This window comes from Drosophila persimilis, unplaced genomic scaffold (genome assembly GCF_003286085.1).
Source record: "Drosophila persimilis strain 14011-0111.01,24,50 unplaced genomic scaffold, DperRS2 tig00000000-arrow-pilon, whole genome shotgun sequence".
NCBI classification, from domain to species: domain Eukaryota; kingdom Metazoa; phylum Arthropoda; class Insecta; order Diptera; family Drosophilidae; genus Drosophila; species Drosophila persimilis.
Genome location: NW_020825288.1, coordinates 25,780,887 through 25,795,777, shown reverse-complemented (window position 1 = coordinate 25,795,777; position 14,891 = coordinate 25,780,887).

The window sequence follows — 14,891 nt, the reverse complement described above, 5'->3', positions numbered from 1 at the left end:
AAAACTTCGGTAACGATACCAACTAAAGTGCGGTAGCGGGAGCGGAACAAAAACGCAATTAGGTTTGGGGTAGTTTTCAAAATTGCCACAAAAAGTTTACAGCTGCAACGCTTCCATGCGCTTGTGGGAGGGGGTGGTGTTGTGGGGGTTGTGTTTGTGTGCCAGGCGGAAAATCGTGCAACAAAGGGAATCATCCAACGTGGAACAAGAGCGTTCGAGCGGTTTACTTGTCGTCTTTTCCTATGTGCCTCTGTGGCGGTCGGAACGGCTCAGCGGAAAAGTCATGCAAATGTTTGATTAGAAGCGAGAGGGGTGTGGGGGGGAAGTGCTCAGCACATTTTCGGTGCGAGTCGAGTCGAGTCGAGTATCCAATTAAATGCTGGAGCCAGTTCTCTGCTGGCAATCAATATTATTCGAGTGCATAAACGGGGAGGTGGCTGAAAATATTCTGTGGCTGGGTTTCTCGGTCTGAACATTTCATTAGATAATGGGCGTACGATTCTGAAACTTTTTGCAGATAAAGTAAAGAGTTGTGCATATTTCTGCAAGTGTTTCTTAATTTTTTCGTTGTGTCGTGCTGTTTTCAGTTGCTTCGCTCAAGCAGAATTGCCCGGAGATGAATACCAGGAGAGGCCTCGAATGTCTTCCCACCTGCCCCTTCTGCTGGTCATGAGGGCTCGACACACTCCCTGCATGTATGGACACAAACCCATGCCACACAACATGCCACAGGCGCGGCGCGCTGGGGACAGAGAAAGAGGAGACCAAATATTTGCGCCGCGAACAGGAAAGTACATATGTATGTTTATTGCTCAAGGTGGCTGGTTTCTGCCATTGCAAGGAACTCAGCTCCCCAAGCGACAGAGCAGCGCACGCATACACGCGCATACTTACGCTCACACCGATACGGATACGGATACGGATACTGGCAGGGTCTGCCAGTCGTACAATTAAAAGTTTCAATATTTTGATGCATACTTTAAGGCGCCGCCGTCGCCCCTAGTGTCCCGTGTCACCCGCCCCCTTCCACTGGCCGTGCAATGCTTCAGCGTGTTAAATGCGCCGGACTGGGCGTTGCGCTAATTGTTTTGCATTAATAATCAGCTCTGACGAGGGGCCTGACTGCTTGGCGTCCTTTGGCACTGCCTGATAGTCCAGCCAAATGTCACTGGGGGCGCGTTGGGGCGTGGTCTATATGCCAGAGCAGTCGGAGGGGACGGGCCGTGGCGATGGTTTTGTTAACGCTTCATAAGCTACCAAGTCGAGTGGCCTACATGGAGCTGCAAGAGCATGTAAAGCGTTTCACTATTGCCGCAGGACAAGGACATGCCGGGATTAGGATTAGCTATGCATGCATGAGCCAGCACCCATTCCGGAGCGGCGCGGCGAGAGGTTGTCGGAAGATCTAAAACCACAAGTTAGATACAAATTTTTTCTTTTCGGTGCTTACCCACCCATACACTGGCTGTCGCAGAGATGTGGCAGGCACACAGACAGATACAAGCCCAAACAGAAGGCCTTTCTGGGGCTCAGTTGGCTAGCAAAGTTTTCTTGGCCAACTAATTTGCAAAAGTGCGTGGCCCCCAGTCGCCGCTGACTCTTTGCGCGCGGAGGGCCTACGAGTATTGCATCGAAGAACTGGCTAACTTTCTCAGATACCTGGAAATCTTCGTCAATCCACATTGAGATATGAAATGAATCAGATTTAATAAACTTTACACCCATAGTTTTTGTGCAGGATTAGAAGGGCTGCCATCTTCTTTCCTCTCACTGTGAGCCAATAGATCAAGATTTCGATATACTTTTAGAAAACCTGCTTGAATAGGCAAAAGTTCGGGTTTTTTTCATATTTTTATAGTCCTGATTTCCTTTACTATTATCTGCTTTATGAAAGATGATTCTTGATTCAAGTTTTTCCTCAAAGTCTGAAATATTGAATCTTCTTAAAAAAAATCCCAGAAAATTGGCCCAATCTCGGCTAACGGTATAATTTTAAACTTTATTCATTCAGATTGGAATCACTAATAATATACGGATGCGAGTGCAGATTTTGTACGGAAAAAAGGAATTACGAATATTTTTCAGCGGGTATCTTTTAGTCGCAATATGCAATCATGGCCTTTCCACTGCTTTTGTGGCTGCTTTTGTTCGGTGGCGTAAACTCCTCCCAATTTGCCCCACTGCGGTCACTGAGAGCTGCGCATCGCTTAATTAGCACAAGCCATTAATTATATGTACTTGTTGGTTCTATTTGGCTCCGGACTCTATTATTGCATTAAAACACGAGCAGATACACTGTTTTTTCACTGTCAAACTCAATTTCGATGCATGGGCGAGCGAGGGTTTCCGCGGAATATGAAATGTCAGAGACTTGATGAAAAATTGAAAGCTTCGTGCACACATCCGCCATCCGTATGGGATTATATATATTTAATGGGATTTCGATGCGGATCCGATTAATGACTTTTCCCCGACTGTCGACAGTCACAAAGTCACATAGCATTTCGCTGCGGCAATTATCATTCTTTATCGCTATTGTATGCTTAAAATTATGAATATCATTTGTACAAAGAGAAAAATACATTCTCGAGTGAAACATGCGAGTATGTGTAACCATTTCGATTCTGTTACCCGCTTAGTCCTTCTGTCAGCCGTTAAATCAAACTTTAATCCTGCAATTAAGTTAAACAAGTAACCAGTTAAGGACAACAGCCGCCACTCCCGTCCCGTCCCGTCCCGCCCCTGTCCAGTGTCGTGTCAAAAAGGTGTCCAGTCTCAGTTCCAGTGGGAAATTCAGGGCCCCCCATCAATAATTGCCCCTAATGGGACTGCTAGACAAGCATGAGTCATAAATGCCAATCACTGGGTGTTCCCGGACAGGGCTGGTGGCTCAGCAGGGAAGGCGGGAGCAGCCAGCCAGAGGCAGATGGCACTGACCCGCCGGGCCATTCCGTGGTCACATTCCGCCTTTATTATCAAACTTGATGTCGCCCCCCAGCACCAGAGGCCGGCCGGCTGTGGATTATTATTGCATATGTTATGATAAGCGTTGGCACCTCGCTCCAAGCACCAGCACCAGCTCCGGCCAGAGCACCTCCAACAACAACCCCTCGACAGTGTCCAGCCCCAGGCGAATGTGGCCTCCGGGTGATAACATAATAGCAACATGGCCATAAAAGAGGTCTGTTTGCTTCTGGCCAACAGCACAAGCTATTTATCGTCCACCGACCATGAGGAGCAGACCATCCACTGGGTACGTGGCCGAAGGGGAGCCACCCTCCTACCAGCCCCGGACCATACAGTTTTTTTGACGCAAGGGACCGCCAATGTTCCTTTTTTTGTTTATCAAAGCTGCAACTGGGCTCGGTCCAGTCAAAGAGCCAATGGCAGGCACATTCATGGCTGACGTGCGGGGTAATTGCAAAGTAACCATACATAGTCCTACACACCCAAAAAGAGTTGTTTGATAAGTGAAATCTAGTTTCTGCTCTCATTATTTTGACTATCAGAGTCCCATGAGAATACAGGTTAGATACTGCCATACAAGTATTCTGCGAGCTCGAACATGGCCTGGTTTCATTTACAATTATGTACCATCTTGCAGGCAGTTCCCGTCACATTTCGAGTGCCTTAAGTCGGTAAAATGTATCCTTTCCCATTGAAGAATTTAAACCGAGCTGAATACGATGCAGAGACTCCTTTGCCTTTTTCTGTATCACATTCCTTGGGAAAATAAAATAAAAAGACAAATAAGGGAATATTTTCATAGCTCCACTGTCTGCGAATGTTCCAGCCCGACGGCGAGAACACCCCTCGGCCTGGTCTGGTCTGGTCTGGTCTGGTTTGGTCTGGTCTGAGCCGACCAATAGAGCTTTTCTGTGCCCTGTGCCCACAAAGACTTAATCCGAGGTCTGTTCTGCATGCATTCTGCATTCCCTTTCTCTCCCAGCTCCACCCTGACCCTTGTGTCCTCTCACCTCTCCTTGCGTCACCTGCAGGGTATTAAGGTGCGACAGGGAGGAGGAAAGACCGGGAGTGCTACGCCACACACAGCACATTCATTGCAGAGCCAATAATGTTGTTAGAGCTGATGGTAAACTGTTGCATGCCTTCCATTGTGGCGCTTCCGTGCGTCTCGCAACAGAGCAGAACAAAACAGAACAGAACGCAATTAAAGAGCACAAAAGTGGGCCAGAACGAGAGGATGGAGCACCAACAGGAGCAGCACAGTGGACAGAAGAGGCGAGGGGCAGAGAGGAGAGGAGGACAAAGAGGTGCACTCGAAAGCAATTTTCCCCAGAGTCAACAAAAGCGGCGAAAAAGTGCAATTCCGAGTGGTTCGGAGAAGGGGACGAGGAGAGAAGAGCAGAGCAGAGTCTAACACAGAAAACTTTGTTAAGTTCTGGGCAATGCCAAGTGGCAGACTTTGCGGGCTTAAAGTTTTGATTATTTATGCTGCCAACTGGCTTACGAACTTGCACTTTTCGAGTGGGCAAGCTCGAGCTGCTGATGGCCACGTCACCCAGTCGAGTCGGAGCTCCCACTCGGTACTCAGCCAAATACTCGTACCACAGCACTGTGTAATGCACAGTCGTGGGGGCAAAGTGAACAATTTAACTTCAACATATTTTAGTTGAACGCCCAAGGATAGGCAAAAACAACAGCAACAGCAACTGGGGGATCTCCCTTCCAGAGAGGGTCCGCAGAGTGGGTCAGCTGTAATAAAGGGCGCTGTTCCGTTCGGGCTGGAGCTGCCTCTAAGCCACGCACTGAAGCGAGCTGGCACAGATTGGGCACTGGGCGGGCACGGCAGGCCGGGCGCTTAGCGCATATGTGGCCTTGGCCTTGGCTCTGCCCTAAGCCGGAGCTGAGGATGAGGATGAGGATGAGACTGAGGCTGAGCATGAGATGGCAATCGAATAGTGTAAACAGACCCATCCCTTTTGCCTTTTGGCCTAGGCAAACAAGTGTTTGGAAGCCAGCAGTCAAGAGCTCAGAGCCCCGGCTTAAGTCGATGGCGAAAGGCAAACAAACTGAAAATGAGATTTACGTTTCGTTTAGTTGAACAACGTGGAAGGGGACGGCGGCGCGGGTCTTGGGTCCGCATCCCAACGCCGCACCTCCTCACATATGCCCACGGGCGGAGTCCCGGAATGTGTCCTAGTCGCAAAAGTCAATAATCAGGGAAAACTTGAATGTGTTGTCAAGGATACACAAACGGCAACAGATATCAAAGTGCTTCGACTCGGGCTTGAGTGTGTAGATGTGTCACAGCAGAATCGCTTTAAAGCAAACTCAAACCCGAACTTGAACACCTAAATCATTAAGGGGCTAGCCCTATAAATTTCTCAATTTTAATCCTAATGTGGATTACTCTTACTCCCAAATATCGAAACCATATTGCGCACAGTAGAGGGTATTGGAGAGACAATCTGGGAGTGAAGTGGCCATTCGATGCTCTCCTAGAAAATTCAGTGGAATGCTTTGCATCCGACTTCGCATTAGTTGGCCATCTGTTGCCTTCCGGCTAATCTTCACTCATCCACGTGCAGGGCTGGGACTTTGGGCTGCTTTGGATATGGGGCTAATGCAGGAGCTTTGCATTAATTACTGGCCCTGATGGGACCTGATGGCACCTCCCTGATAGGCAGCCGGCTATATTTAGAGCGGGTTCATCGGAGCGTGTGATGGATGGGACTAATTATTGAGTCAACTCTTGCGCAATTCGTGGTTGGAGCCGACTGTCAGGCAATTAGTGGGTAGATGGGATGTTCGGAGGTATGTGCAACAGTTGAGCTGCAGACGGGGACACACGGTGACGCACGGTGACGCCCGGGCACGCACGGGGACGCACGGTGACGCCCGGGGACGCCCGAGGACCTAGGGCGACTGTCAATCCCGCGGCTGACATCGCACTTTGCTTTGTTTCTGGCAAAAGAAAACCATTCCAGGCACTGCTCTGGCGCTGCTCTGGACTTTCAAATTTATTTTATTGTCACTTGAAGCAGAACGGACAAACCTTTTAGTGTTTCTTCATTCGGAAGAACGATGCTGCTCGGGACAGTCAGTATTGGTTCAGGCCAAGTGCCGGCAAATATTTACCCAAAAAGCCCAAATTAACGTTGCCTTCCATGGCTACGGTCACCTTCGCATGTATCCGTTGAATTTAAAATTCTGGCAATTAACTTGTCGACACTTTGATGCGGTCCGGGAACTTTTCCTAGGTGAATTCATAAAAAAACCAAACCAAATTAAAATGCAATACGTAGTACAAAGGTCTGAGCATTTGTTGTGGTCAATTCAATCCAATGTATTCGATCCTGGTGGATCGCCTATGCACAAATCAATGGCTTACTTTTAAGGAGGGCCTTATGAAAATGAAAATAGATCACTATATGTGTAGACGGCATGGAAACGATCGGTCGGTGATTGCCTTCTTGGCTGACTAATGCTGTCATGCCGGACTACATTAGACACTCCAATAAAGTCTCTCTGTGTAGTAAAAGTATTCTCTGTTTAACTAGTGCTCTAGTTGTGAGACCCTTGCTTGTACCACTAGGAAAGCCAATAAAATAGGTAATAGAATGAATAGGATATACTTTTGTTATGTCATCGACATCCCAGGGGGTTTTTAGGGTTGAACTTAGACCTCTGCACTCTTACACTCTTATTATTTAGCCAATGACTCAAACTATGGTATCCCTTTCCTTGCAACAAACAGTGCCACAGGATTCTATCCCCGGTGGGCATCTGCAGGGAGCTGCGGCAGGACACCATCTCCTGGCAGAAGATGGACTGCCTTGAGAGCATCCACTCTGGCCTGTGGTAGAGCACCCACAAGTTTGTATTAGTAAAGCAATTCATTGCTTAATTGTTTTGTTTAGCCACTGGAGGAATGGAAACACTGACCTGGCTGGTATCAGAGAAATCCCAGTACCTTTATTGACGGTGCTTCAGCTAAAGCAATTTTGGGGCCAGGACTCTGGCTTTGTGCGTGTCAAATTTTTGGGCTGGGGGCGGCCAGGACTCTGCGACGTGGGCTATCAGCAAATCGAACCGTAATAAAAACCAATCAAATACAATATAAATATTTGTCATAAAGCATCGCAACATGGCGTCGCTCCGTGCTGCCACTCGTATACTGCCATGGAGCCTCCGAGACCGACTGGCGAACGCGTCCGATTGCCCAGCAAGGCCCTGGGACACGTTCTTGGCAGTTGGTCACGTGCGGAGCTATGTTCAAGAGTCCTGTTTTGGGTAATAGCTTCCCCGCCCTCTACCCCGTCTACCACTGTCTGTACAACTTGAGTTGAAGCTACGAGAATTCCACAACTATTTAGGGGCCTAATTAAGCTGTCAGAAGCAAGCGGTACAAAGTGGAGCGCTTTGCATGCATGGATGTCTGAACATCAAAAGGCCTGGCTCATCGGGACCTCTTTTAACCGCCGAACAAATCCGGCCGAAGTGCTCATTTCCCGGGAGGCGGCGGGCGGCAGCCGGCAGGCGGGAGACGTCCTGAAAACAATATCCTGTTTAGGGCTCAGCTAAAGCAAAATCGCAGCCCAGACAGGCCATATTCAATTTGCGTTGCCTGGCGACGGGAAATGAGTTTTCCATTTTATTTCTTGTTGTTCCTGCGGACCCGCAAATAGCCGCTTAGCCTGAGCCCCAAGCCGCCAAGCCAAGCCATGCATAGCCACCCCCTCTCCTGCCCAAGGCGATTGCGTCCACGCTGCCACGTTTTTTGCCAACTTTTAACTAATGGCACGCATCCATCAGGCCCCACACACGGGTGCCATTCCGTCCACAGGTTCGGAAAGCCCTTTCTGTTTGTGGGGCAGAATATCGGGAATTCTGGTCCGACCGGCTTGATTAATGCCATGCCCTGCCCTGGACGTAGATATGCTGAACCACCGCAGAGGTGCACCGCCTACTCCTAGACCTGTGCCAGAGTTTGTTTACACATATACTAGGTTCATATACCATTATAGGATTCCAAAGCCCCGAACAAGTGGATTTAATTAGTGCTGGTTAAAGTCCCTTTTAACTCTTGCATCCATCTACCCTGCCCGCCTGCCCTGCCTACAGCCTGGTTCTTACTTTTTGAAGGAGCCTCCGTTATTTGGTTATGTTAGTTAAGTGAATTTAGCATGCGATTCGAGCATCTCCGGCCCACACCACACCACATCCACTTCCACATCCAGGGCTCCCTCCCTTCACTCCACTCTCGAGGATGTTTATGCGTATAAGTGATATTTATTTGCACATTGCCGACTGGCGCCAGGCTTTGACACATGCGAACAGACTCCTGCCGGCGCAGACACCGAACCGACAAAAGCACCGACGGACAGCCACACTGCTCTGCCTCCGGATATTACGCCTTTGGTAGTCGCTTACTCCGTCCGAATCGTCGTCGCGTGTAGCACCCGCACCGTGAACGGCTAAAACCAAACTGAAGCCATAATATTATTTGGCACAGAGTCGTCTTGTCGATGGTGCCAGGCGCAGTCGCAGTCGAAGTAGCAGTCCGGAGTCCGGAGTCCGTAGTCCGGAGTTCGGTAGACGTCAAAGAGCGGCTTCAATGGGGGTCCAGTTAAACACTCGCCGGAATATTGGCTGCCGCTCAACGTATGTGTGTACGATGGCAATATTTGTGCACTTCCCAGCGATTCCGCTTCTCCTGGCCCGAGGAGCCAGCCAGCGTGCACTTTTCCGCCTGCTTACTTGTTGAAGCTGCCATTTGCCATTTGCCATTGGCCGGAAAAACGATTTGGATTCGTCGGCAATTCAATTCCGAAAGTTGGCTGGTACATATTCAAGGCTTTCCGGATGGCATTTGTCACAAAATTGTGGGCGCAAACTTTAAATTCGATTGGATCAATCGACGATTTGTTAATCCTGAAATATTTATTCCCGATTTCATATGCTAGTTCAATTGAGTTTGTTAGTCACGCCTCATCGGACACGTCACAAATTATTCAGAGTGTTTTTATACCCGATACTCAAAATGAGTATAGGGGTATATTAGATTTGTGATGAAAATGAATGTGTGTAACGTCCAGAAGAAATTTTTCCGACCTCATAAAGTATATATATTCATGATCAGCATCAATATCCAAGTCGATCGAGCCCTGTCTGTCTGTCCGTCCGTCCCTATGAGCTCAAAAACTATAAGAGCTAGAGCAACGACATTTTATATCCGGCCTTCTGTGATATGCCACTGCTACAAGTATATTTCAAAACTTCGCCCTGCTCACTTCCGCCTCCACAAAGGGCGAAAACCTGTGGCATCCACAATCCACAATCTGAGACATCCACAAATCTCAGAGACTATTAAGGCTAGATTAACCAAATTTGGTATCCTGTTAGATCTCACTATAAAACGTATATCTCAAAATTTCGATCCCGTTTTTGAGTTTTATTTTAAGCAAAAACAATAAAAATCAAAAATAATAATTATTCGATAAAAATCAAAAATTATAATTATTAAATAAAAATCAAGAATAATAATTATAAAAATAATTATTCAATAAAAATCAAGAATAACAATTATAATAACAATTATTCAATAAAAACAAAAAGTAAAAATTATTCAATAAAAATCAAGAATAACAATTATAATAACAATTAATCAAAAAAATCAAAAATAACAATTATAATAACAATTATTAAAAAAAAAATCAAGAATAACAATTATAATAACAATTATTCCATAAAAATCAAAAATAACAATTATTCAATAAAAATCAAGAATAACAATTATAATAACAATTATTCAATAAAAATCAAGAATAACAATTATTCAATAAAAATCAAGAATAACAATTATTCAAAAAAATCAAAAATAACAATTATAATAACAATTATTCAATAAAAATCAAGAATAACAATTATAATAACAATTATTCAATAAAAATCAAAAATAACAATTATTCAATAAAAATCAAGAATAACAATTATAATAACAATTATTCAATAAAAATCAAGAATAACAATTATTCAATAAAAATCAAGAATAACAATTATAATAACAATTATTCAAAAAAATCAAAAATAACAATTATAATAACAATTATTCAATAAAAATAAAAAATAACAATTATTCAATAAAAATCAAGAATAACAATTATAATAACAATTATTCAAAAAAATCAAGAATAACAATTATTCAATAAAAATCAAAAATAACAATTATTCAATAGAAATCAAGAATAATAATTATAATAACAATTATTCAATAAAAATAAAAATAACAATTATTCAATAAAAATCAAGAATAACAATTATAATAACAATTATTCAATAAAAATCAAGAATAACAATTATTCAATAAAAATCAAGAATAACAGTTATAATAACAATTATTCAAAAAAATCAAAAATAACAATTATAATAACAATTATTCAATAAAAATCAAAAATAACAATTATTCAATAAAAATCAAGAATAACAATTATTCAATAAAAATCAAGAATAACAATTATAATAACAATTATTCAAAAAAATCAAAAATAACAATTATAATAACAATTATTCAAAAAAATCAAAAATAACAATTATAATAACAATTATTCAATAAAAATCAAGAATAACAATTATAATAACAATTATTCAATAAAAATCAAAAATAACAATTATTCAATAAAAATCAAGAATAACAATTATAATAACAATTATTCAATAAAAATCAAGAATAACAATTATTCAATAAAAATCAAGAATAACCATTATAATAACAATTATTCAAAAAAATCAAAAATAACAATTATAATAACAATTATTCAATAAAAATCAAAAATAACAATTATTCAATAAAAATCAAGAATAACAATTATTCAATAAAAATCAAGAATAACAATTATAATAACAATTATTAAAAAAAAATCAAAAATAACAATTATTCTAAAAAATCAAAAATAACAATTATTCAATAAAAATCAAGAATAACAATTATTCAATAAAAATCAAGAATAACAATTATAATAACAATTATTCAATAAAAATCAAAAATAACAATTATTCAATAAAAATCAAGAATAACAATTATAATAACAATTATTCAAAAAAATCAAAAATAACAATTATAATAACAATTATTCAAAAAAATCAAAAATAACAATTATAATAACAATTATTCAATAAAAATCAAGAATAACAATTATTCAATAAAAATCAAGAATAACAATTATAATAACAATTATTCAATAAAAATCAAAAATAACAATTATTCAATAAAAATCAAGAATAACAATTATAATAACAATTATTCAATAAAAATCAAGAATAACAATTATTCAATAAAAATCAAGAATAACCATTATAATAACAATTATTCAAAAAAATCAAAAATAACAATTATAATAACAATTATTCAATAAAAATCAAAAATAACAATTATTCAATAAAAATCAAGAATAACAATTATTCAATAAAAATCAAGAATAACAATTATAATAACAATTATTCAATAAAAATCAAAAATAACAATTATTCAATAAAAATCAAGAATAACAATTATAATAACAATTATTCAATAAAAATCAAGAATAACAATTATAATAACAATTATTCAAAAAAATCAAAAATAACAATTATAATAACAATTATTCAATAAAAATCAAGAATAACAATTATTCAATAAAAATCAAGAATAACAATTATAATAACAATTATTCAATAAAAATCAAAAATAACAATTATTCAATAAAAATCAAGAATAACAATTATAATAACAATTATTCAATAAAAATCAAGAATAACAATTATTCAATAAAAATCAAGAATAACCATTATAATAACAATTATTCAAAAAAATCAAAAATAACAATTATAATAACAATTATTCAAAAAAATCAAAAATAACAATTATAATAACAATTATTCAATAAAAATCAAGATACTTAAAATGAGTGTAGGCGTACATACATTTATTAGATTTGTGGTGAAAATGGATGTGTATAACGTCCAGGGGGATTGTTTCCGACCCCATAAAGTATATATATTCTTGATCAGCATCAATAGCCGAGTCGATTGAGCCCCGTCTGTCTGTCCGTCCCTATAAGCGCCTAGGGCTCAAAGATTATAAGAGCTAGAGCAACGACATTTTGTATCCAGACTTCTGTAATATGTCACTATTACACGTACATTTCAAAATTCCGGCCCACTGGAGGCGGAAGGGACCTCCACAAAGGACGAAAATCTGTGGCATCCACAATATTGAAGATTCGAGAAAACTAAAAACGCGCAATCATAGAGAATGACCATATCTATCAGATTGCTGAATCTGGTTCTGATCGGATCATTTTTATAGCCAAAAGGAACAAATCAATTTGCAGTGGCTACGCAGCGCCCGACGTCACGCTCAGACTGATTTTCTGTCTCTCTCGCACGAACTCTTTCTTAATATTAGCGGCGTCTGCCGGAGGAAAGCCATACTGACTAAGTATCGGGTATAAATGTGGAGTTGCGGTCGCAGCAGCAACTCTCAACGTTCCCCCTCGTTCATGTTCAATTTACTAGTATATTATGCTCTTTCGTCTGCCTAATCGGGCGACAAATTTGGCTTCAAAACTTCAGAACGGAATAGTTGCATCCTTACAGTACAGTACTCCGATAAGTATGCGATACTCGTAGTTGATATATGATTTACTATACCTATGTATAATGTTCCGTATACAATACACCCTTGTGCTCTGCCTATACAGGGTATAGAAACCAAAAACCAGCGACTGACAATTGACTTTTATTCGAAGTGCGTTTCGAGACAATAGTTAGTTCGTTTTGGTTTTGGCACTCAGTTAATGGCCTGCAACGGAATGTAGTATTTATGAATATCTAAAGCTGGACAGCTACTGCTACTGAGAACAAGTTCAGATGAAACTATCAGAGATACCAGACAGAAATACCAAAGTCTCGACAGGTTTTTCTGATTTTGTTGTTTGTTCAATCTAAAAGAGCTTGCAGGTGACACTTTTCATCCATGGGACAACATTGATGGACAGGCCAACAGAGGGACAGACCGACAGACTGACAGACCGACACAGAGATAGAGCAGAAAAACATGTCACATTCAGTTCTACTGCTTTCCCACTTCCACCGCCCACACAATGGGTGTCACCATTGCATTGTCCTGGCAGAGTCCCAGGGTCTGTCCTGTCAGGTTTGGCATCATCTCGTGTCCTTCCCACTGCCTCACAGCACCACAGTGCCACACGGCGAATACTCGTTGCTATTTGAGTTGATTTTCCAGTCGAACAGTTTGATGGTGCGGTGGAATAAAGGCATTTTAATTAATGGCCATGTAAATTATTTACTATTTTCGGCAGGCCAGATAGGAACTGTTCGACAGAAAAAGTACTCGAATGATACATTAATATGTATTTGTACAATATTAAAATAGGTCCACCCGCGGAAATGCCCATACAACTAGTTATGTGTATGACTAGGAACAACACAGAAGCAATCCGTTGGCCCAAGCGGATCTTTCTATGCTTATCTGTATCTTTATAGAAGTGTATATTGAAAAACAACATTTGTGAAATTTGTTTACTACATGGAAGGTTATATTGTAGAAGTTATTGTGCCTTCTAAAGTGGCCACAAAGATTGAGAGACACAGGATAACGCAGATGATTCCTGCCATGGGAATGCCGTAAATTACAATGATATGACATTCGGCGTAGCTCACTGCTGAGTTATGGCATCTGGATGGAGATTTGCGCTAACAATTACAAGGCAGGGCTGCGACGAGTTAGGTTTGCACGTGTGGGCGATCAATATCACATGAAATAATTTGTTAAGGCGTGTGTCATACTACACCTAATTCTGTGTTTACACGGACTTTTTTAACACGGTTTGAAAATCATAAGTTTTGAATTTTTTACACGGTTTTATTCCATTTAGCACGGTTCAAAATAAATCAACACAAATACATAGATAAAAAATTTATTTTTTATACGCAAATTTGATTTTCAACGTTTTCTAATTTTTTCCCTAATTTTAGTAGGTTTTAGAGATAAGGAACCAATCCCCTATTGTTGCATACGATCAATGTATTTTTTACATGGTGTTTTACACGGTTTATTCAAGAACCAATCTACCGTGTAAAAAAAAAATTAGGTATACATCTGTATGGCACACTTCAGTACAGGTTGAACGATTTGTTTTTAAATCGAATAGAAATAGAAAAAAAAGAGTAAGCCCGTCAAACATTGAGTAACTTATACAAATTATTTCTGCAAACACTTTGACATCCCTGCCATTTCATCTCTCTCTCTCAGTCATTTCACCCACGAATTACTCACTCCACCACTTTTACAGCGATAAAGCGGTTGTTCGAACTTATAGACGTAGGCTTCGTAGGACGTAGGATGGACTTCTTGGTAAAGTAAATCTGTTGGCTCATGGAGGCCATGAAGAAAAAGAGGGACAGTGAATTATTTGTATAGCTGCTCGGCAGTGGGGAACTTACTATTAGGTATTTTCGCATACGATCCAATCGAATACTGTATCATAGGCCATAATATTGAATTCGTGGGTTCAAAGTGGGCCCAAAAACATAGCCCAAAGGTATACTTGCCCCATCCTTTTCAAGACACAGCATTTAGTGTTGTCCAAAGCGGTACTGGCTTTGGTTGTGCAATCTGTTAGCTCATCATCATCGTTTTAGTTGCTTGTCATTTGTCCACTGACCAGGTCCAACAGCTTTCCGGAGCCATAACGAAAAGCCAAATACTCGTACAAATGCTGGCCAACGCACACTCGCATAACCAGGACGAAGAGTCAGGACAAAGGAAGCCCCTGAACGACACCAACATGAACCCAACAGACATCAACTGTGCCAGCTGCCCGTGCAGGGAATCGGAGCCAAGGGAAATACAATTTGAAACCTTT